General features: G+C 42.2%; 1 long non-coding RNA gene across 1 annotated transcript in view; it reads right to left on the reverse strand.

The window, feature by feature from the left end:
• Positions 1-5,541: 5,541 nt before the first annotated feature.
• LOC137544185 (uncharacterized) overlaps positions 5,542-25,701 on the reverse strand; it is a 56,781-nt gene continuing 36,621 nt past the window's right edge. Inside the window, exon 3 of the long non-coding RNA XR_011025769.1 lies at positions 5,542-5,761. This is a non-coding gene — a long non-coding RNA (uncharacterized lncRNA). The remainder of the gene's footprint in view (positions 5,762-25,701) is intronic.

A 25,701-nucleotide genomic window follows, 5' to 3' on the forward strand; every position in this document is an offset into this window, starting at 1 on the left:
GAAATAGGAACGCGAGAGGTGCGATCGCCAGACGTGACACAAGACAGATCAGAATAGAATACGAGGGTAGCAAAGGCACAGCAAATAATACAATGAGAAGATGCGGAAAATAACAAACGCTAGCTAACCGCGACCACCGCACTCATTCGCAACAGTGCACGCGGTTATGCGCGGTCTCCACGTGATAAGCACAATAGAGACAAGCATGCCTAACTAACCATCGACAGACAAACATGAAACAGAGGACGCGAACGCTTGCTTAAACGGTTACCTCACCGAGCCTCCAGCAAGCGGTCGTAGCAGACAAGACAGACACACGAAAACAGGGACAAGCGAGAGATAGGATCCACAGCACTAGCAAAAAGTGGCTAGCGCGATCCAGGTACAGAGTAGCAGAACAGAAGGATCCACAGCACTAGCGAAAAGTGGCTAGCGCGATCCCAGGAGACAGAACAGAAGGATCCACAGCGCTAGCGAAAAGTGGCTAGCGCGATCCAGAGAGGCAGAACAGAAGAGATAGCTGGTAGCAACCGCTGCACCAGCTATGCTCCAAGAACAGAGATCAGAACGACTTCCTATCGACCACCGCTGGGACAGGACAATCGCAACAGACAAACAAAACAGATAAACAATCCTAACTGCACTAGGGAAATCTGCCTAGCACAGTTTCCAGGAATTACTCTAAGCTGATCTTCAAACAGAGAGTAAGGCTGACACCCCACCAGGAGTGTTACATAGGACGAAATCCTTATGACCAGCGAAGCATTGTGGGAAAGACATAGTACTTATAGTACACGCCTCCAATGAATGTGGCCAGGCAATTTGCATGACATCGTATGCAAATTCCTCTGCAAGCACAAGCTGCAAAACTGACAGAAGCTCTTCTTTCCAGAGTCCTGCAGCATGCAAACCTACACAATGGTCAAAAGGCTGCCTGCCTGCACAGGCAGCTGAGCAAATCATCACACCATGGCTTTAAAAAATGCCTCAACTGAGGCTAGAGCCTCATTCCCTGGCTGGAGATTGTATGCCCAGGTCTGGGAATCCCCTGACAATAGAGTCTTAATAAACGTAATTCTTTGTGCTACAGTTCCTGAAGAATTAGGTCTCAACTCAAAGTATGATAACACTCGATTTCTGAAGTTCTGAAAGTCAGATTTATGGCCAGAAAACCTTTCAGGTACAGACATGCGTATGTCTGTGCTAAGAGGAGATCGCATTGTATCCACAGCCGTCTGTAAGGTTTGTGCAGACCCAGACAAGGCATTGATCTGGGTCTGATGATTGTCCAGCACTTGGATGAAATTTTCCACCGAGGTGGTGAGTGCATTCAGACGGCTGTTAAGTGCGTCCATTTGGGTTTGGTCTGCCGTTCTGTAACGATCGGTGTCAGCACGCAGAGAGAATCTGATTATTGGTGATCTGCAGTATCACCAAGAATACAGATCTATACCTGATTATGAATGATCTGCAGAATCACCAATAATACAGATATAGTGCTAACCTCTGGACACCTCTAGATATATATGGTGAGTGTTTGGTGTAACAGTATGACTTTGAGCAACCCACCTGATGAACAGGTGACCCTAAGCAGTACAGAAGACACTGCTATGGAGAGTACAGAAACCTTCCAGCAGCCTGAGACTCTCCAAGGGGTGGAGTCAGGCTGAAGGTAGGAAGGACCAGAGAGTGAGTGACACCTGAAGGTGGATGTCACTGACTGATCTTGGAGACTATCTCTTAAGTGGAGAGAAAGTGGAGAGAGATAGCTCTCGAGGTCGAGCAAGCCAGGTCGGCCACACACGGACAGATAAAGTATAAAGACAGAAGGCTGATTCGGTATCCAATACAGGCAGGGTTTGGCAACGTGATATCAGATATGCGTGGTACAGAATCAGAAAGCAGAGGGATAGTCAGGAAAGCAACAGGTCATAACAAATATCAAGCAATGCTTAGTCTTGGGTGTGAGGTCCGTGGTCTCTACACCCTGGAACTAGTCTGATGTATAACAGAATGATAACACAAGTTCCCTAGTCTTCGGTTTGAGGTTCATGGTCTCTACACCCTGGAACTAATCTGAAGTATAACAGAATGATAACACAAGTTCCCTAGTCTTGGGTGTGAGGTCCGTGGTCTCTACACCCTGGAACTAGTCTGATGTATAACAGAATGATAACACAAGTTCCCTAGTCTTGGGTGTGAGGTCCGTGGTCTCTACACCCTGGAACTAGTCTGATGTATAACAGAATGATAACACAAGTTCCCTAGTCTTGGGTTAGAGGTCCGTGGTCTCTACACCCTGGAACTAGTCTGAAGTATAACAGAATAATAACACAAGTAATCTGGCTCAGTGTGAATTCCCAGGTCCTCCTGGTTCAAACACACTGTTGGATCTGACTAAGGTCTGAGTGCTTCCACGTAATGATCGCAACGGCAGACAATTTGAGTGGCCAGCAGTAACCATATATAGAGCAGTGCTCTCTGGCACCACCCTAATGTGATCAACCAATGGTTATCAGCTCTGAGGTCAGCTGACCTGCCTGATCAGCTGATCCCCCCCCCCTTGACCATCATAAAAGTTCTGACTTTCAGCGAGCACGCGTATTCCTAAACCTGTGTGAACTAACAGGCTCAGCCACACCAGCTGCACGCTGCTGCGTGCAAACCAGCCGTCTTGCTGTCAGTACATGCGGCGGCTTTTCCGCGTTCTGCCATGTCACTAGATGCACACTTCCACGTGCAGACCGTCGCGTTGGACGCGGAATCAGCCGCCTTGCTGTCAGTACACGCGGCGGCTTTTCCGCATTCTCTCACATAAGCTAGAAATAAAATGTTAAATTATTTTACACATTTTAGTAACATGGGTAACCAACAAGCCCAGTTCCGATTTTCAACTAGAAGAAATGATAAAAACTGTAACTCCTTAGGCACTCCATCCTAATGCTTTTCATAAGTCAAGTTTAGGTCATACAATGATTTTTTTTTAAAGAAAAAAAAAAAGACATCCCTTTTCTGAAAGTTACTTGATGAATGTCCACAGTGTCAATACATTCGCCTAGTACAACCTGATGAAAATATTAGCTAAAAGCATACAAATAATTGTATGCTGATGAATATAAAGTTAGCCTTAATGCACTACTTTGGCTTAGTGAAGTAAAACTGATTAGGTGTACTCAGAAGCTTTCTGCTGTCTAAAGTAGTTGTCCTTCTCTGAAGGTGTGAGAAGCTGGAACCAAAATATTGTCAAAATTATAAGAATAATATTTTTGGGGGGTCTAGCATTTACTGTCTTGGCTATGAAAGCACTGTTATTCTTCTTCTTGATGCTGTACAGTAATCAAGTTATGCCATATGTGTTTATTGCTATTCTGAGCTTAACTACTTTGGCCTCCTGGACGTAGTAGCTATGCCCAGGAGGCCATGTGCGCTTCCGCGTGCTCCCGCGGCCGATCCCATGCATGCCTGCGCGCTCGCGGCCGCGGTTCGTCAGTTTGGCAATCAGTGAATCGGGCTATGGTGCCCGATCACTGATTGCTCTCCCCCGCTGAAAAAGCGACAGCTTCTCTCGGAAGCTGTGCTTTTTCTGGCTGTAACGTCCCCCATACGTCACTCTAAGCGTGTGTTACGCTTAGAGTGACGTCATGTAAACAAACTCATGGCTGCCATCTTGTGGCCAAAAAGTAAAACTACAACTACAAGTGAAAAAAATAAAACTCAAGACACATTTACATTATAAAACTATGGCTTACATCCCACCCTTCCAAAAATACCCAAATAAAATGTTTAATACAAAAAAAAAAAAAAAACATTACAATAAAAAAACCTGTAAATTGTTACCTAAGGGTCTAAACTTTTTAAATATCAATGTAAAGATGAAATATTTCTAATTTTTTTTTAATTTTAAACTTGTAAATAGTAATAGATGCAAAACGGAAAAAAATGCACCTTTTATTTCCAAATAAAATTTTGTCGCCATACATTGTGATAGGGACATCATTTTAATGGTGTAATAACTGGGACATATGGGCAAATACAATACATGAGTTTTAATTATGGAGGCATGTATTATTTTAAAACTATAATGGCTGAAAACTAAGAAATAATGAATTTTTTCAGTTTTTTTCTTATTCTTCCTGTTAAAATGCATTTACAGTAAACTGGCTCTTAGCAAAATGTACCCCCCAAAGAAAGCCTAATTGGTGGCGGAAAAAACAAGATATAGATCAGTTCATTGTGATAAGTAGTGATAAAGTTATAGGCTAATGAATGGGAGGTGAAAATTGCTCGAATGCATAAAGTGAAAACGACTGAAGGCTGAAGTGGTTAAAGAGACACTGAAGCGAAAAAATATATATGATATAATGAATTGGTTGTGTACTATGAATAATTAATAGAAGATTAGCAGCAAAGAAAATATTCTCATATTTTTATTTTCAGGTATATAGTGTTTTTTCGAACATTGCATCATTCTCTAATATGTGCAGATTACACAACACTCAGCATTCAAAATGATTCTTTCAGAGCAGTCTGTGAACTAATGACCTCTCCTCTGGCAGAGGAAACGTAAATAATTAACTAACAGTTGAGATAATAAAAGTCAGAAAACAGCCCTCTCCACGACTTTGAAAGTCGTAGAGCTTAATGGGTTTTTTGTATAGAGATAACAACTGGAGTTTCTTAAATCTTCCTGTACTGGAAACAGTTAGACTGATGTATCTGATCTTAATGTTTTATTTCTTAGCTGTACTACACATACAAATCATAATATCATAATTTTTTTTCACTTCAATGTCTCTTTAAAGCCTAATTTTTTTCATACTATAAATATTTTTGCTGAGAAATATCAAAAATACTGCACATTTTTCCTATTTTATCTGTGAGGTCAGCATTTCTGTATTGTTATCCGTTAATGGAGAACACAAAAGAAGTATGTGCACCTTCCATCCATTATTCATACAATTAATGTTAGGTAATATACAAAAATGGAGCCTTACAATGAAGTCACATTAGTGACAAAATGGATAGTGACTGTGGGAGTGGAGGTGGGTGGTGGGTAGTAAACGGGGGACTAGCGACAGCTGTTTCGTGTCTCCTAACGCTTGGCCACATTGGTCTCAGTCAAGGTGGCACCCAGCGTGACCAAACGCCAAGAGATGCAAAACGGCCATCGCTAGTCCCCCGTTTACTACCTGTCACTCTCCTCCACGCCCACTGTTGCTATCCATGTTTTCACTAATGTGACTTCGTTGTTAGACTCCATTTTTGTATATTACCTGCCATTAAATGTATGAATAACAGCCGGAAGGTGCACACACTTCTTTTTTTCTCCATTAATGGATAACTTTGGTCTTTCTTCTACATTTTCCATGGATCACACGTCCAGGCCATGAGGACAGCAGGAGTGAAGCACCGGTGGTTAGAGTGTTGTTTTATTTTACTTTCTCACTGTATTGAATAATATTGGAGAGTGCCACACACTTGTTTTTCTTGTATGACCCTTACTGTATTGTTATTTTACTATTGTTCAACATACTTGGAGTTTGTATGTTCTTCATGTTTTTGTGTGGAATCCCTCCAGGCTCTCTGGTTTCCTCCGGCATCCCAAAAAGATGCCAGCAAGTTACTTGGCTTTCTCCTAAAAGCTGACCTTAAACTGTAATAGAGACATGCGACTATGACTATTGCAAGGGATCAGACTGTGAGCTCCTCAGTGGTTCAGTCAGTGACATGACTCCATAAAGTGCTGCAAAAAAGGTCATCCCTGTAAAAAGGCATAATAATAATAATAGTCACAACAACAATAATAATAATAATAATGATTCACCTGTCCTTTTATAAATGAAGAATTTCCACAAACATAGCAGAACGTTTGAGTCTTTATATAAGTTTTCATTGTAGACTGTGATCTTCTTGGATGGTCAGTTGGGGACATGACCATGGACTCATTAAAGTGCTACAGGTCATCCCTGTAGAAATGTTATGTATAGTGATAGTAATAATCATAATGCTAGTTAACTGATCCTGGACGCTACATGTAGCATTCAGGATGAAATGAGATGACTGTAAACTACATGATCCATCGTGGCATTTGCACAAATGACAGTAAATGACAGCTGTCCATTAATTTGAATGGACAAAGCTTTAATGACAAACACCATGGCTGTCATTTAATGCCGTATAGATGCACATGTGCACTGGCCCTTCAAATGGATGGCATTTAGCCAGTTCACTCAAAATTAATGGTAGTCTAATCTTTATTAGCTGACAATGATGATCAATTTTAAAATTGGGCACCATTGTTTACAGTGCCTGTGTATACTGCCATTCATATACACAGGAAAATGTAGCAGTCAAATTTTATTCACTAATTCTCAACGTTTTCCTTCCCCAACCTGAAGTTTCTATAGAATGTCTGAAACTAATGAAACATGTATTTCAAACTTTAACATGGTTCAGCTCATATTATAGCCAATACAGAGTCACTACAGTAATTATATTTATTACATCTTATCTGTACAAAGTTATATTACTGTGGTATTCAAATTCCATAACAAATTATTTTCTCCACGAAAAATGTTAAAGCTTTCATCTTTTACTACTTTCAACACAGGCCTATTTTTTCAAAATCATATTATTTCCTAGGCCAATTCCTTAAAATATTCAGCAATTTCATAAAGTTGAAAGTTACATTAAGTATTCTAAACATGAGTAAGAGTACAGGCAGTGCTTTACTGTTCAGCATGTGTTATGTAAGAACATTGTATTCAGATGTATATTATTTGCCCTGCCATGTAAAAGAGTTACATAAAGTGAATTCAAAACAAATTGGCAATCATTCATAATTCCTACAATTCTATGTGACCTTAATTTTTCCACCACAAGGGCCCATTGATCAGAATATCTACTTCGTATATTCTGAAAGCAATAACTGAAAACAAAAAATCAACGATCCTGTCAGATTGCATATTCTGTTATTCAGATTGAGCCATTGTTCTCGTAGATAATAAAATGCTCCCATGTATATTGTAAAATAAAGTTTCCTCCGAGTTCAGCTGAGATGTGTGTGCTGAATACTATAGCATACAGTAACAATATAAAGCCTGATAATAAAGATGCATATGTTATCATTTTAAGTATTCCAGCGAAGCCATTACTAAAATAGAAAAGTTAAGTTATGCACGGTTAAGGCTTTGAGAAGCATGAAAAGATTTTGAGAAATTCTGATGTGTCATTTACTGTAGTTAGGATATTGTTATCTATCATATGTTGTACATTACAGAGTATTTGAGTAATTACAGCATACATTATAAGCAAATAAAAACAAACAAAAAAAAACACACAAATCTGCTGCCTATCACATATGCCAGTTACATGACCCAGGTATATAATGTTGACTAGTCTTTAAACGGAGGAAGGGCCTGTAACAGTACAGTAATTAAATAGACTATTTCAAATAGAAAAAAAACACTACAGACAGTGGCTCTTCAAGTAAGGCTTATAGTGACAAAATACTTATAACAAATTAGATAAACAGAAAAAAAGGCTTTGATGAGAATCCAGAAGAGTTAAAAAAATCCACCAACATACACAATAATTAAAATACTACACTCGCCATAGATTTCATTGACTTTTACTTCACCCTTGTGGAAAACAGGTTAGGAATCTCCTGAATGACTAGTTGCTTGAAGGGGGGGTGCCAACTTATTTGCCCCAATATTAAAGTGTACCTGAGACTTTTAGCAGCAGCAGCTTTTATACTTAGGGCTTCCTCCAGTCCTATCAGGTTGTGGGCTCCACCATTCTCTTGGGCTGCTCTGTTCCTCCATTGTCTCGGCTGATAAAGTTTTCAGTCGGGTCCAGTTATGCACCAGTGTGCATGCGCGGCCCAGCTGCACTTGCGCCCTGGTCCTGACTGCCCTCGTGCATGCTCACTAGTGCACAATTGGACTGAGAAATTTACAGAGTGAGATGGCAGAGGAACGAAGTGGCCTAGGAGAACAGCGATGGAGCCAAGCCCCAGGTAAGTAAAAAAGCTGCTACTGCTAAATTCTCAGGCTCCTTTAACGAGGTGACAGAATCAAAAGCCCCTTCATGCTATTTACCCTACCTAATGCTGGGCATACATGGCTCGATTTTGCCACTCGAGTCTTCCGCTCGATCGATTCCCCGCTTGATTCTGCAGGCTTTTTCCATTGTCCTCAATGCAGAATAGAGCGCAGAATCGATCGGGTGGGAGATCGAACGTGTCGGAAATTATCTAATGAGCTATCTAAATAACTCAGAAATTAGTCGTGTATTCCCAGCATAATACTGTTCATCAGAGGTGTTGAAGAGCAAGTTGTTCTTAACATTAAGACAAGGGTGCATTTCAAAAGCAGTTGGATTTTCCTTCCCTCTTTTGCAAGATACCTCACAACATTAAAAGCCATGGGGGCTAGTAAGGATCATAGGCCAGAGTCCTATGCTCTTAAACTCCGCCTTCCTAGGAGATTCTGGATAAAAGGGTTCATATGGCTTAACCTCCATGGCATTATAATTATTTCCAGATTAAGTGTCTAAATCTGAAATATTTTCTCAAGCCTTCAAGCTCCATGTACACGATACGATTCATTGTGCGATTCGATCGCAATTCTATTTACGACCCGATTAAATCCGACATGTCGATCGGGATTCAATTCGATTCCATTCGATTTGCCATTGTTTTGCAATGGCAAATCAAATTGCATCGAATCCCGATCGGACATGTCGGATTTAATCGGATCGTAAATAGAATCGTGATTGAATCGCACAAAGAATCGTAGATTTGGCTTTAGACCCTAAAAACAAGGGAAAAAACATACCACAGAGAGATATGCAGCAGCTCCTGCATATTACTCATTCAGGCATGGGATTACCGCTCTGAGCTATAGATTTCCATCCCAAGCCTGACTCCAGATTACTGCTAAGGAGGTTGGAATTGGGATACTGTCTGTCCCCATGCAGGGACATTACACAATGACATAATAAATGGTGTAAGGTGCCTGCCCACTATACAATGCAATCACTGGCAACACATATATAAGTATATACACATGCAAACCTATTTTCTATTTCCCTACTCTTCTCAGCAGAGCTGGGCACTGCTGCTCTAGCAGTCAGGCACAGTATCTGTTTGGTCGAAGACCGCAGTACATAACAGTTTCTGCACATTGCGGCTACAGTACTTCCCTGATGGGCAGCATTATTTAAGACTTGCTTGCCATACATTTAATTACTATTTTCTTGGTGTAAGAGGCAGATTAAAAAAAGGGATGATGGAGCAATGTTAATTTTGGAATTGAAATCCCAGTCTTAAAATATGAACAAGTGTTCAAAAACAAACAAACAAACAAACAAAAAAAACCTTATGTTTTGGGATTATTTCATGTGAAAAGCCTTAGTGCTGTATGGAAAAAAAACAAATCTTTATTTTTTATAACTCAGTAATGCTGTGAATTCTATTGTGTTCAAAATAATGGATCATCATTCATTTTGGTACATTTTTAAGTACAACACATTTTCATGTCCTTGTTCCAATCACAACACAGTGGCAGATTTATCATAAACAGTGCAAGGAAAACTGGAGCAAAACTGATGCAAGAATGGAACAGGTGTCCAGATCAAGGATTCAGATTTATTACTCTGAACAAACGCTCTTTTAATAAATGTTGTCTTTTTTTTTTACTTTAAAAATTAATGGAAGAAAAGCTGAGGATCAGAATTATTGCACATACAACAGCTTGTAATTATTATATGAGCTATTATTTTCTGGTTATTGTAAAAGTAACACACTTTTTAAGTATAGAACAAAAACAGAAACCAGTGCCCATGTAATGTAAGGTAATGGTCGCAGAGAATAAAGTACTCTAATAAAGAAGTAGATACTGTGTTTAACAGTGACAGTGACAACTTCTATGCAACAAGAAAAATGAAATGGGACAAAGTATTAAATTATAATAATTTGAAATGCAATTTTCACAAATGGATGCATTTTGAATATCTGAACATGTTTGTTGGTAATAACATGTCCGTATTGATAGCTATGTGCATTTGCGTAGAGAAGACAGTGGGCAAGAACAAAAGAATGACTACAGTGATGATGATCGTGATATATTCAGACTGAGTGCACTGTTTTAAGTGGTAAGGAATAAGTAGTATAAAGCATGCATCTACAGCAAATGTAAAAGAATGACAGAACCCTTTGAAAGCATTAAAAGGCACAATTATTTGAACTCAGCAGTGCTCAATACATGTTACGATTGGCTATAGGAAAGTCTTTTACCTCTATTGAAAGAGTCAGCACTTCCATTTTGCCAAAAAGCATTGACAATTTCTGTTTACTTCAATAGACAACACTAGCACAACAGTAATAATATGAATAATACTTCTAAGCAATGTTTTATATTGCCATCTGACTGAAGGCTTAAATGAAGAGAATAATACACTGAATTTTACTGAACTGTAAAGTGACAGTGGTGGAAACTTTTGCAATATAACCTGAACATAGTATGATAGTAGAGTAGAAAATCAGAAGTCATGTTCCGTGAAAAATACATTACAAATAGATGTTTTCTTCTAGCGCTATACCCAAGAGACATAAGGTATCACTGTTGTTAGTACTAGTGCTATCCTGTGTCAGAAGGAATTCCCTTCTTTCTGACCTTTCAAGCCTACCTACTGGTTCCTAAATGGGATGGATAGCTTTAAGCCTGATAGGAAAGCGTGGCTCACTTAAAGAGGAACTATAGTTAAAATAACATAATGAATTAAATTGCTTATTGTTTACAATAGTCATTTATAGATTATTTAGTCAGTGTTTGCTCATTGTAAAATCTTCCCTCACCCCGATTTCCATTCTTAAATGTATCACTGAGGGTAACATCATTAGTTCTGCCAGGTGATCTGTACAGATTGTTTGTTCCTGAGAGCTCTGTGCACAGAGGGAGATATTGCTTGCTTGGCAGTTGGAAAAAGCAATCATTTCCCACAATGCAACAAGGTTCACAGTCAGAAAACTGTCAGGACCTTGGTCATGACATCACACTGTGGGAGGGGTTTCACCACAATATCAGCAATACAGAAACCTCCACCCCTTGGTCTATTTGAAAAAAGGTAACGATTTCTCGAGGGAAAGGGGATATTAGCTACTTATTGGGATGAAGCTCAATCGTTGGTTAAAGTTCTTCTATAATTTACTTCCACATTGCCTTATTAGTTAGAAAACACACCTGTTCAGAAAACCCTATAATTTGCTATAGGCAGCACTGAAGGCACACTGGCTCACCCACTAATCCTGGTGTTTCCTTCCCTTTTGTTTCCTCCCCACTACCCTCTAGATTGTAAGCTCGCAAGGGCAGGGACCTCCTCCTAGTGTTTCTCATACTGCTGTAATTTTAACATATGTATATGTACCAACTACATATCAACTATGTATGTATCTGTATTTATTCTATTCAATGTCATGACTGTACAGTGTCTTGTATTTCTTATGTATATTTGTTCCCCATTATTTGTGTGTACTATGTACAGCGCTACGGAAGATGTTGGCGCTATATAAATAAAAAAAAAATAATAATAATAATAATTAGTTATGCTTCAAACTCCATCTGTTCCAGAACTTATACTAACAAACTCATAGGGCTTGATTCACAAAGCGGTGCAAAGTGTTTGCACGCCAGTGAAAAGCCCCTTATCACGCCTAAACTCACTTTAGGCGTGATAAGAAGAAACTCGCGCGAAGTTACCGCGCGTACGCGCGCAGCACCCGACGCTTCGCGCGAAGCTCCCATTAAACCCTATGGGACTTTGCGCGCGCTCTCACGCGCGTACGCGCGGTAACTTCGCGCGAAGAGCAGGAAAAAGCGGTGATAACTCAGTGGTGAAAAGGTCATCACGCCTAAAGTCTTTTAGGCGTGATAACTGGGTTATGAATCAAGCCCATAGTATTGGACCCTTTCAAAAACAATGATAGGCCAGCTATACCAACCTGCATGTTTGACAAGGGATTAAAGAGGCTTGGAACTTAGTACATAATAAAATGACCCTCAGCAAAATGTCATTTTACTTAGATTGAAAAACATTTTTTCTTTGAATTTTTTAAAATCGATTTATAAAAAAATACAAAGTTTTTTTTCAAAAACATTTTTTGACTTGTTCTTAAAGAATCATATTTTACATTTTCACATGATTACATGCAATCATGATGTTGTTGCTAAACCACTACTTCACAAAAAGCTAGACTAGGCCTCACTTGCCAATATCAAAATTCATCTTTATTGTGAGCAATTCAAAAGAGTGTGCAACAATTCCACAGTACTAAAACCATTAAAAACACAGTAAAAGCTTTAAGGCTGACATACCATGCCCCCGCATTCACATCCACTTCATATGTACATACATACATGCCACTTATTCTCTTGCCAAACAGGTTGGTGCACTCATGATGGCCATCAGAGCTCAAATTTTGTTTGCAGGTACTAATTAACGCTGGTTATGGGTTATAGAACATCACCAAGCTTGTTTGCCTACACGAAAAGAAACCACAGTTCCAGCCTTCAAAATATTTGCATTGGCAGTCCTACTTATTAGAGCAGCGTTAGTTGCGCGTTTGTTAGGCAGTCCAGTTTAGGTCATTTCAAGACATGCTTGGTTGTTAAGCTCTATGCAAACAGCAGTTAGTAGTTAAGCGTAGCAGTAACTTGCAGCAGCTATATAGCCTAGGTATAGTCCGCAGGAGTATACAGCCTCACTCAGGGGGTTGCCATAACCCTGTTTACAAGTTTCCCCTGGGGGTGTGTGCGGTACCTTCAGAGCTCGGGTGGCTCGACTTGCCCAATCCTGTCAGCGGCAGTTGGCGTGGATGATCTACCCGCGTGTGCCTGGCTAGCGGTGTTCCTGCGGGGATCAGTTTCAGAAGCAGCGTGAGTTAGAGCGGTGAGCGAGGCCGGCCTCATGTAGCTCCTCCCACCGACATGTTTCGCCCAATGGGCTTCCTCAGGGTGTGGCTTAAGGTAGGAGAGGGTGGCATCTACTTTTATATTTTCTAATTGTGATCACCTGACAGACCTGCAAGCGCCATCTTGCTTACTGGAAGTCTTGCCCCACACCTCAGACGACATTATAGTTTGTTTTCAGTTATTACAACTCCCTATAGCTTGTACATTCTCATATCATTTCAACATGACAGTTTAGGAAATCTTTTACAGCCATTAGGGGGTCTTTATCAACATTTATACCTTCACATGCAAGCGAGCAGGCATTCTACCCATATGCAGCAGCTCTTCTATATAAGGCTGCCTATAGACTTACAGCTCTCACAGATAGAGTTCACATGCAATTCTCGCAGGCAGGTAGTCATAGTAGGCACACCACAGCCGGTAACCAGATAAACAGATAGTGTGAACCGGCCAGAGGTGGAGCCGTCGCCTCCTGTACACCAGGTGGCGCTAAGAGGCTCAATTATGACCTATAATCAATGTTAGCTTTGATAAAGGTTTAGATTAAGAGATTACTTCAAAATTGCAATTCAAGTTCAATGCGAGCACACTTTTAGTGTAACTTCAAATAGTCCAGCGGTACCAGCTGTGGCACAGCCCACACTACCCGTACGGTTCTAAGTATACAGAGAAATCAATTTCAGAGTTGAGACCATGTGGCGATAGGGTCCCCAATCTATAGATCCACATAGTTTCCAAGCGCAGGAGTTCCCTCTCTATGTTGACTTTTCTCGTTCCCTTTGTTACTGAGGCCACAATTTTAACCAGGCTTCCTTTGAACTTTCCTCCATGACATTGTTGATAGTGGTCTCTGAGGGGGCCCTTACATTCATCATTTTTATTACCTACATTTGATATATGTTCAAGGATTCTAGTTTTAAATGACCTGGTTGTCATGCCGACATAGTGCAGGTCACAGGGGCAGGTCACCATGTATACCACCCCTGTGGTCTCGCAGTTCATAAAGGTTCTAATGTTAAACTGTCTCCTGCGTTTTGAGTCCCAGAATGTTTTTGTTTTGTGGACATAGGGGCAGACCTTACATCTCCCGCATCTGTGCATGCCCTTTGGTGGTGGTGTAGCTGCTAGCCATGTTTTCCTTTCTTCACTCTGCTTAGTGTTTTTAAATTCAGAGGTAACAAGTTGGTCTCTTAGATTCCTTGCTCTCCTTGCTGTCAGAGTGGGGGAGGGGCCTACGATTTCTGCAATGTCAGGCGATGCCAAGAGGATAGGCCAAGCTTTTGACAGGGATTCACGCACGGTTTCCCAGTGTGATCCGTATTGTGTAATAATCCTTTCCCTGCTTGGGATATCTGATCCCTCTCTTTTACCCGACACCAGAAGGGTTTCCCGATCTCTATTTCTAGCTTTCCTCAGACTTCTTCTAAGCACCCTATGGGGGTATCCCCGATCTCTTAGACGCATATATAGTTCACGGGATTCTTTATTAAATTCCTCCTCACTGGAGCAGTTCCTCCTTAAACGGAGGAACTGTCCATATGGAATGTTTCTCACCAGGTGGCTGGGATGGTGGCTGGTGGCGTGGAGGATCGTGTTCCCTGCAGTTGGCTTTCTGTATGTCGAGCTAGTGAGGGCCCCATCTCTGACCGCAATTTTCAGGTCCAGAAAGGGGATCTCATGCTCCTCGCACACATAGGTCAACTTGATATTTCTATCATTGTTATTGAGCATTTCAACAAATGCATCCAACTCGTCTTTTTTACCTCTCCACACCACCAGCACATCGTCTATAAATCTAATCCATAGAGCGACGTGTCGCCGGAACGCATCAAGTACATACACGTCTTGCCTCTCCCACAGTCCTAGATGAAGGCATGCGTACGCCGGCGCACACGCCGCTCCCATCGATGTTCCAGCCACCTGATGATAAAACCTTCCCCCAAACAGAAAGTAGTTTTCAGTCAATACCAATCGCAGCATATCTAGTACAAAGTAGTTGTGGTCTATCATAGTCGGGTGGGTCTCTTCGAGGTAGAAAGCTGCAGCTTCAATGCCCACCTGGTGGGGAATCGACGTGTAGAGAGACTCCACATCGATCCCCACCAGGAGGGCCCCCTCCGGGATCTGCACACCAGAGATAACCTTCAGGACATCCCGAGTGTCCTGAACGTAGGAGGGAAGACTCTGGACCAATTTCTTCAATTTTTGGTCCACATATTGTCCTATTCGTTCGGTTGGGCCTCCAATCCCTGACAGGATTGGACGACCAGGGGGGTGTTCTTTATTTTTGTGTAATTTTGGGGTCAGGTAGAGTGTGGGTCTAATATATTCATCAACTCTTAAAAATTCAAATTCTGCCTTAGATAGAAGACCTTCCCCATAGGCTCCCTGTAGTTTGGCATTGATTTTGTCAATCAAGGGGGGGAATGGGTCATGCGGCATGATTTTGTATGTCCTTTCATCATTTAAATGTCGATGCATCTCTAATAGATAGTCCTCTTCACGCCACAACACCACATTCCCCCCCTTGTCACTCGGTTTTATAACAAACCCTTTTGCGTCTTTCAATTGCTGTAGTGCCACTTTTTCCTCTCTGGTTAGGTTTTGTTTGATCTTTGGGTCCAAGTTCAGGGTCTCCAAGTCTCTACTAAAGGTCTCCAGGAAGACAGACAAATATTTGTTAGAGCCAAGGGAGGGCATAAATCTGGATTTTTTACGAAGTTTAGTATGGAGTGTCACTTCATCTATAGTCTCTGTCATGCTCATGTCGTTGTGGTCTATTTCTACATGCCCCTCATCCCATAAACTTTCCAATGCCCTAAGGGCCTCCCTTTCCCCCAGATCCAAGCATTCATATTGGGCTTCTTCTCCATCTGTTGCAGGCTTTTGGCTATTACGATCTTTAAACATTAATTTTAAAAGAACACGCCTCAAAAAGAGGAGAACGTCCTTATAGATAGTGAATTCATCACCCTTTTGTACCGGGGCAAAGGTAAGTCCCTTTGACAGCAGGGAGACATGGTGGGGTTCTAAGGGGAAGTCAGAGAGATTAACCACATCTACCCCCAGAGTTCCGCTTTTTATTTGTTTTTGTTTTGACTCCTCCCCCTCGGTTCCTCCCTCTGTCCTGTCAGTTTTGCCTTTCCTCCCCTTCCCTTTTGACTCCTCTCTTTTGTCTCTTTTCCTGATCCTCTGTCTTTGTCCTGGTCGTCGCTTTCGTCTTCCTCCTCTTCTTCCTCCCCCTCCTGATCTAAAAAAGCCACCTGTCTATCTGCATTTTCCTCCTCTACATCCTCACTCTCTATTTCCTGATGTGTATTGTTTTTGGGATTTGGGGTTGGGCGTCTCGGTCGGCTACCACTTCCTCTCCTTCTCGATTTGGATCGGCCCCGTTTAGGTCTAAGGGAGGGATCAAATGCTGTTTTCAAATCCCATTCTGCAACATCCTTCTGAAATTTAGATTGTTTCAACTTCTTTATTGAAAATTGTGTTTTTTCTATATAAGTTTTTAGGTTGCTATTCAGTTTCTCAAACCCTGGGTCATCTTTATGTTTGTCAAGTTGGGCACCACTTGTTTCAACCAGATCTGACAGCTCGTCCAACTGCATCTTTTCCTCCTCTATAAACAGTTCAAGTATATGTAGACCTCTCCGCAAGCAATCCTCACTCCAGATTAACTTAAATCTTTCAGTTAGTAAGTTTTCTGCTGGTGCTATTCGCTCACGTATTCCGTGAGGAATGACCTTGGCTTTATGGTAGGATTGCAAAAAGGAGACATTCCACCTTCTTTTAAGCAGTTTTTCAACTAGATGGCGATGCCCTTTGAAAAGCTGCCAGAGTGGTTCTTTATTTTGGCCTTTTTCTCTATCAACCACAGTCCCAGGGCCAGAGAATACCGAATCAATCTCTTCTTGCAGTGTCTCCGGTAATCGATATGCCATTATTGCGTGTCTGTACAGATGCCACCCCTCCTTAAAAATAAAAATTAGGGTGGGCTTGAGCACCTCCAATAGTTACTGCTCACAATTTATATAATAGTCCCATCAGTTGGGGTACTAATGATTGGGACCGATTTAGAATGGGTTATACAAACCCCCCTCCTTTTAAATTAATGGTGTGCAGATTTCCGGTCTCCTAATGGCGATAAATTGGGGATTTAACTGGCTACGTGCTAATGCACTCCTTCAGTAATCGCCTCAATTAAATGTGGGCCTTTAAGCTCAAAAAGCTCAATTACTAAACCACTACTTCACAAAAAGCTAGACTAGGCCTCACTTGCCAATATCAAAATTCATCTTTATTGTGAGCAATTCAAAAGAGTGTGCAACAATTCCACAGTACTAAAACCATTAAAAACACAGTAAAAGCTTTAAGGCTGACATACCATGCCCCCGCATTCACATCCACTTCATATGTACATACATACATGCCACTTATTCTCTTGCCAAACAGGTTGGTGCACTCATGATGGCCATCAGAGCTCAAATTTTGTTTGCAGGTACTAATTAACATGCAATCATGATGTTGTTGAACATAATTATGGTTGGGGGGCGAAATGAATTACAAATTTGCTAAAAATGTTGCATTGTAACTACAAATTTTGATGTGAAATTACTGTTATGTGAAACATGATACAGTATTTCAAAGCTAATGTTGTTACACTGCCGATGGGAATTCAATTAAAGAATTGCTTATTTAACATTTTGCCTACTGCCTGTCTAGTGTAACTTTTTAGTCTGTTAGCTTGTGCTGTGCCTCTTTGTTCAGCAGTTTCTAGGGTTCCAGATGGAATCAAGCCATCTATCAGGTCTGAAAGAAGACTGCCTTTCTTTACTGTATAATGTGTCACAGCACAATCACTTTGTATCACTGTTGTTGAAGAAAGCATACCATGGAAATGCTCAAACTTGCATTTGTGTATTTGTAGCTGTACAGATTTTATAGTTTGAGCATTGATTTGCCATTGCTTTCTTTTGCCAAGTTTTGTAATTTGTTTTACTGTTGTTAAGAAAAATATTTCTTAACCAAATGTGAGTATAAGTTGTGTCTGCGTAGTAGATCACTTCTAAAAGGAGACCACCATATATTTCTTTAGTGTGTCACTTGTTTTAACAAGGCCCCCTTGCAACATTCAGCAGGCCAGAACACCCAATCCCACTCCTCACTCCAAAGTCTACTTCTCCCCCCAGCACCCCCAGATTCTAAAAAAGCTGCAAAGCAGTTGTAGCCACAGCAGAGAGTAATACTTTACCTTATCCTGAGAGACCAGTCCACTTCACTCCACTGTGAAGCTACAACATGCAGCCTTTTAGCTTGCAGCTTCCTGTCATGTAACAATAGTTTGGGAGAGCCACAAGCTAATAGGGATGAGGTAACGTATTACTCTCTGCTGTGACTACCACTGCTTTGCAGCTTTTAGAATCTGGGGGTGCTGGGGGAGGTGGCACTAGTGTGCAGGGCCAGGGTGCTCACAAGCAATGGTGTAATTACAGTCCCAGGACCTGCTCTGCAGTCTGCACCCTACCAGGTCCCTTAGCCCCTGGGCCCACCTGCAGTGATAGGGGGTCACCAGGGCTATTGTTATGCCAGTGGTGCCAAATCTTGGAACATACTGTTTAATTGAGTCCAGTCAGGAAAAGAAGGAGAAGACTGTGGTGGAAGATTGACATGCATGACCTGACGTAGGTTGCAGCCATATAGCCAGTATAACAGGCGAGAGAAGTTGATGAAGAGAAAGTTGTACAACAACAAAATTTAAGGAGAGTAAGCAAGGTGCCCAAGTACAGCAGGTCACCCTCATTGGTCTTTAGCAGTACCCAGCAATAGCAGAACCATTACTAGATCTCCCACAGGGGCGTAACAATAGACCCTGCAAGGGATGCATTCGCAGGGGCCCCAGAAGCTGCAGGGGGCCTCATGGGGGGGGGGAGAAGTTTCTTTTCCCTGTCCTAAGAGATTGAAAACTAAAGGCATGGAGAGAACAAACTTTCTGCTCTCTGCACAATTGTTCTAATGACTGCATCTGCTCAGCCACTGATAAGAAACCATACAAAGTTTTTCAGATAATGGCCCATATGCAATTCCAGTTTTCTCCTATGTTTTCTCCTAGGAGATAATTTTTCATCTTCTATTTTAAATAATTTCCCAGCACTTTTCAACTGAAAAAGTACTGAGCAGTAAGTGCAAAAGTAGTTTCAAAATTATTCTGAGTATTTTCTTGCTTGCTGGTGGCTTAAAAGGCATTTTATTGACAAATTTAAAAATATCACCTAGGAGAAAACTCAGGTGAAAAAGTGAATTGCATATGGCCCAAAGAGTTGTAGAGAGTGTGCAGCAGGCTCTTGTGTGCCACGCCCAGCCCCCAACCTCTCTATCCCTCCCCAAGTGCTGCTGGAGGAGTCTGCAGAGCCAGTTCTGCTGCATCTGAGATGGATAAAGTGAGTGTAATAAGCTGATGCTGGATGCACACTCCTCTGCCGGTTTTCTGTATGCATTTTCTGTATACCGTGTGTCTGTATGTGTATAAACATGCAAATTTTATCACAGAAGCTAATGTAATTGATCGAAAAAATGCATGCAGTGCTTTACCACTTGAGGACCGTAGGCTTTACCCCCTCAAGGACCAGACCTTTTTTTACCATTCAGACCACTGCAGCTTTCACGGTTTATTGCTCGCTCATACAACCTACCACCTAAATGAATTTTGGCTCCTTTTCTTGTCACTAATAAAGCTTTCTTTTGGTGCTATTTGATTGCTGCTGCGATTTTTACTTTTTATTATATTCATCAAAAAAGACATGCATTTTGTCAAAAAAATGATTTTTTTAACTTTCTGTGCTGACATTTTTCAAATAAAGTAAAATTTCTGTATACATGCAGCATGAAAAATGTGGACAAACATGTTTTTGATAAAAAAAATAAAAATATTCAGCCTATATTTATTGGTTTGGGTAAAAGTTATAGCGTTTACAAACTATGGTACAAAAAGTGAATTTTCCCATTTTCAAGCATCTCTGACTTTTCTGACCACCTGTCATGTTTCATGAGGGGTTAGAATTCCAGGATAGTATAAATACCCCCCAAATTACCCCATTTTGGAAAGAAGACATCCCAAAGTATTCACTAAGAGGCATAATGCGTTCATAGAAGATATTATTTTTTGTCACAAGTTAGCGGAAAATGACAGTTTGTGACAAGAGAAGAAAAAAGTTTCCATTTCTGCTAACTTGTGACAAAAAAAAAATGAAATCTGCCACGGACTCACCATGCCCCTCTCTGAATACCTTGAAGTGTCTACTTTCTAAAATGGGGTCATTTGTGGGGTGTGTTTACTGTCCTCGCATTTTGGGGGGTGCTAATTTTGTAAGCACCCCTGTAAAGCCTAAAGGTGCTCATTGGACTTTGGGCCCCTTAGCGCAGTTAGGTTGCAAAAAAGTGCCACACATGTGGTATTGCTCAGGAGAAGTAGTATAATGTGTTTTGGGGTGTATTTTTACACATACCCATGCTGGGTGGGAAAAATATCTCTGTAAATGACAATTGTTTGTTTGTTTTTGCACACAATTGTCCATTTACAGAGATATTTCTCCCACTCAGCATGGGTATGTGTAAAAATACACCCCAAAACACATTATACTACTTCTCCTGAGTACGGCGATACCACGTGTGGCACTTTTTTGCACCCTAACTGCGCTAAGGGGCCCAAAGTCCAATGAGTACCTTTAGGATTTCACAGGTCATTTTTGTTTCAAGACTACTCATCACGGTTTAGGGCCCCTAAAATGCCAGGGCAGTATATGAACCCCACAAATTACCCCATTTTAGAATGAAGACACCCCAGGGTATTCCGTTAGGAGTATTGTGAGTTCATAGAAGATTTTATTTTTTGTCACAAGTTTGTGGAAATTGATTTTTTTCACAAAGTGTCATTTTCCGCTAACTTGTGACAAAAAAAAATCTTCTATGAACTCACCATACTCCTAATGGAATACCTTTGGGTGTCTTCTTTCTAGAATGGGGTCATTAGTGGGGTTCCTATACTGCCCTGGCATTTTAGGGGCCCTAAACCGTGAGGAGTAGTCTTGAAACCAAATGTCGCAAAATGACCTGTGATATCCTAAAGGTACTCATTGGACTTTGGGCCCCTTAGCGCACTTAGGGTGTAAAAAGTGCCACACATGTGGTACCGCCGTACTCAGGAGAAGTAGTATAACGTGTTTTGGGGTGTATTTTTACACATACCCATGCTGGGTGGGAGAAATATCTCTGTAAATGACAATTGTTTGTTTGTTTTTGCACACAATTGTCCATTTACAGAGATATTTCTCCCACCCAGCATGGGTATGTGTAAAAATACACCCCAAAACACATTATACTACTTCTCCTGAGTACGGCGATACCACATGTTTGACACTTTTTTTGCAGCCTAGGTGCGCTAAGGGGCCCAATGTCCTATTCACAGGTCATTTTCAGGCATTTGTTTTCTAGACTACTCCTCATGGTTTAGGGCCCCTAAAATTCCAGGGCAGTATAGGAACCCCACAACTGACCCCATTTTAGAAAGAAGACACCCCAAGGTATTCTGTTAGGTGTATGGCAAGTTCATAGAAGATTTTATTTTTTGTCACAAGTTAGTGAAAAATGACACTTTGTGAAAAAAACAATAAAAATCAATTTCCGCTAACTTTTGAGAAAAAATAAAATCTTCTATGAACTCGTCATACACCTAACAGAATACCTTGGGGTGTCTTTTTTTCTAAAATGGGGTCACTTGTGGGGTTCCTATACCGCCCTGGCATTTTATGGGCCCAAAACCGTGAGTAGTCTGGAAACCAAATGTCTCAAAATGACTGTTCAGGGGTATAAGCATCTGCAAATTTTGATGACAGGTGGTCTATGAGGGGGCGAATTTTGTGGAACCGGTCATAAGCAGGGTGGCCTTTTAGATGACAGGTTGTATTGGGCCTGATCTGATGGATAGGAGTGCTAGGGGGGTGACAGGAGGTGATTGATGGGTGTCTCAGGGGGTGGTTAGAGGGGAAAATAGATGCAATCAATGCACTGGGGAGGTGATCAGAAGGGGGTCTGAGGGGGATCTGAGGGTTTGGCCGAGTGATCAGGAGCCCACACGGGGCAAATTAGGGCCTGATCTGATGGGTAGGTGTGCTAGGGGGTGACAGGAGGTGATTGATGGGTGTCTCAAGGTGTGATTAGAGGGGGGAATAGATGCAAGCAATGCACTGGCGAGGTGATCAGGGCTGGGGTCTGAGGGCGTTCTGAGGGTGTGGGCAGGTGATTGAGTGCCCTAGGGGCAGATAGGGGTCTAATCTGATGGGTAGCAGTGACAGGGGGTGATTGATGGGTAATTAGTGGGTGTTTAGGGTAGAGAACAGATGTAAACAAGGCACTTGGAAGGTGATCTGACGTCGGATCTGCGGGCGATCTATTGGTGTGGGTGGGTGATCAGATTGCCCACAGGGGGCAGGTTAGGGGCTGATTGATGGGTGGCAGTGACAGGGGGTGATTGATGGGTGATTGACAGGTGATTGACAGGTGATCAGTGGGTTATTACAGGGGGGATAGATGCATACAGTACACGGGGGGGGGGGGGGTCTGGGGAGAATCTGAGGGGGGGGTGATCAGGAGGGAGAAGGGGGCAGTTTAGGGAATAAAAAAAAAATGTTTACAGATAGTGACAGGGAGTGATTGATGGGTGATTAGGGGGGTGATTGGGTGCAAACAGGGGTCTGGGAGGTGGGCAGGGGGGTCTGAGGGGTGCTGTGGGCGATCAGGGGGCAGGGGGGGGGGGGAGAACAGTGTGATTGGGTGCAGACTAGTGTGGCTGCAGCCTGCCCTGGTGGTCCCTCAGACACTGGGACCACCAGGGCAGGAGGCAACCTGTATAATAGGCTTTGTATGCATTACAAAGCCTATTATACGCTTTGCATGCGGATATGTGTATTCCTCCGCCTGCTGGTGCTTCTAAGTGGCCGGCGAGCTGGAGGCTAAATCCCCGGCCATCGATCCCCGGCGGAGGATCGTGTCACGGACGACGCGATCGCTCCACCCATGCCCGTACAAGGACCGCCACCTCTTGTACATGCGGCGGTCCTTACGCGATCCACTTTCCGGCTGCCCCTGTGCAGTGGGCGGTCGTTAAGTAGTTAATACTGTCTATTTTTATCTGCATTGGGAAAACACATTCAAGTGTGCACTAGCCGATTGAATAACATTGGTTCTCAGTTTACTCCTGCATAAAGCGGGGGGCCCATCCAAAGTTTCGCAGGGTTGCTCGGATAGCCCTGATCATGAATACGAGTGATCACGAGCATGACTCAGCCCACTTCCGAATTGACTTGTGATCACGAGTAGAAAGGGATATCCGACTCGAGTGCAGTTTCAAGTGGAATAACCGAATGTAATCACGAATCAAGAGTCGGTATTCATGATTAAAAACCCGCCGAGTTTAGCGGTTAATAGCAAAGCCCCCTTACATGCTAGAAACACAGATTATGTTAAGAAGAACAGTGGGAACAAGAGGAAACAAAATAATCAAAAAGACTTTATAGCTTTTGAAAAAATCAATTTTAAAGGAAAAAGTAAAAAAGTGTACATTTAAATGCGGTAAATGATGGTTAATGTAGCAAAACCCACCAACTTTAGCGGTTAATAGCAAAGCCCCTTTACATGCTAGAAACACCAAATCTGCAGGTTACTTTAAAAAGAACAGTGGGAACACTGTATAGCTGGAGCAAAATCAGAGCCGGGACAAGGTCCTCCAGCACCCAAGGCTGAGACACCAAAGGCGCCCCTCCATCCCTCCCACCCCAGTCGTCATACACTGTTCACTATTTAACTAAGAGGTGTCCCAGGGCCCCCAACACCTTCATCTCTAGTTATCTGGCTTGCAGTCACTGCCATGTATCCCCTTTTCTTATTTATCTCTGCTTAAAACACAACAGGGGAATGAAAGTTCATTGAGTTGTGCGCCCCCTGCTACTCTGCACCCTGAGGCTGAAGCCTCTCTCGCCTCTGCCTCGGTTCGGCCCTGAGCAAAAACATCTTTGAATTTTGGCTCCAAGTCTCCCCATTGGTCTATTAACAGACTAAGGGGGATCCTCCTGACTTGGAGCCAAAATTCAAAGATGCTTTTGCTCTAGCTATAGCTAGAGCTGTGTGCTGTGCGACGGAGAGCATCTCTGTGTGTCGGCGGTTTTGCGCAGAGATCTTCAATCAATGTAACAAAGATCACAAGATTAGAGGATATTGGCATAGGACCTTTCTAAAGATATTGGCATGGGAACTTTTTCTTAAAGGTAAAGGTAATTATTTATGTTAATTAAGAATAAAGGACTTTTCTCGTTGTTGTGTTTCTATTTCATTTAACCATTTGTGGAAATGGGTAATGGTTACTTTGTACCCCTATACTAATTTCTCCCACGAGGGGGCAGGCATCAGGGGTCCCCTTCTTAAAGGAAACTCCCAGATGCCACCATGAACACCCCCAGGGAGTCATCACCCTCACCTTTTCCTGGGGCATCGGAGGTGGGGAAGGCTTAGCCACCCCTCTCCCCCGGAGCCCCCCATACCATGGACCATGCGGGCTGGTATAGCTCAGGGTGCAAAGCCCCACTTGGCCGGGGCTTCGCATTCTGGCTATCCCAGCCTGCATGGGGGACAAGGGGTTTAAGATGCTCGGGAGGGGGCCCTACATTATTTTTTTTTTAATTTTCCCATCCTCTGAACATAAAAAAAGTTTTGAAAAATAGGAAAAGATGCCAGGGATCTTTATACAGCCATATTGTGGCTGTGTTAGTGATCCCTGGCCAAAGCGTTGCGGAACTGGCAGGGTTTCCAGGGGGTCCGTACACACTGCGTATGGACCCCCTGGAAACACCATCATGAAATCCATTGCTCTTTCTTTTGATATATGTAAATTTACGCTACCGTTAGGTTTGCTACATTAACTGTCATTTACCACATTTTAATGTATACTTTTTTCCTTTGAAACTTTAAAATCGATTTTCTCAAAAACTGTAAAGTCTTTTTGAAAAAAAAAATTCCCACTTTTTTCCCATCTTGTTCCCACTGTTCTTCTTAACATAACCTGCAAATTTTGTGTTTCTAGCATGCAAGGATTCATTGCTATTAACCGCTAAAGTCGGCAGGCTTTTAATCAAGACTACCGATTAGTGATCTCGAGTAACTCGTGATTACGAGTCGGGTAACGAGTGCGCAAAAAACAGCTTCCAACATAAATAATAGGCACACCTGTACAGAGAGGAGAATAATCAGAGGCAGGTCATGGAGCCACCGTCAACCCTACATCCCCCCTCCTAACACCACGCACGCAAACGCGCACGCACGCACGCACACACACACACACACGTACTACAGTAATTCAACAGTTTAGCAGCATGTTTTACAATCTGCAAAGGTCTACATTTGAAGGATGACCTCTCCAAGAATCTTTTTTTCACTGCACTAAAGGCCTCACTTTTTTATGTTTCTTAGATAATGTACAACTGCTAATAATATAATAAGGATCTTTAGGAAACATGCCAAAGCATAGCTAACACTGATTAGTGAGATTACAAGAGAGTACCGTATATACTCGCATACAAGCCGAATTTTTGACCCCCAAAAAGGGGGTCAAAAGTTGGGAGGTCGGCTTGTATGCGAGTCTCTATTGTGGTGGTGGTGGTCCGCGACGCCCCCCGCCCACTCG

The sequence above is a fragment of the Hyperolius riggenbachi genome, chromosome 2 (genome assembly GCF_040937935.1).
Source record: "Hyperolius riggenbachi isolate aHypRig1 chromosome 2, aHypRig1.pri, whole genome shotgun sequence".
NCBI lineage: Eukaryota > Metazoa > Chordata > Amphibia > Anura > Hyperoliidae > Hyperolius > Hyperolius riggenbachi.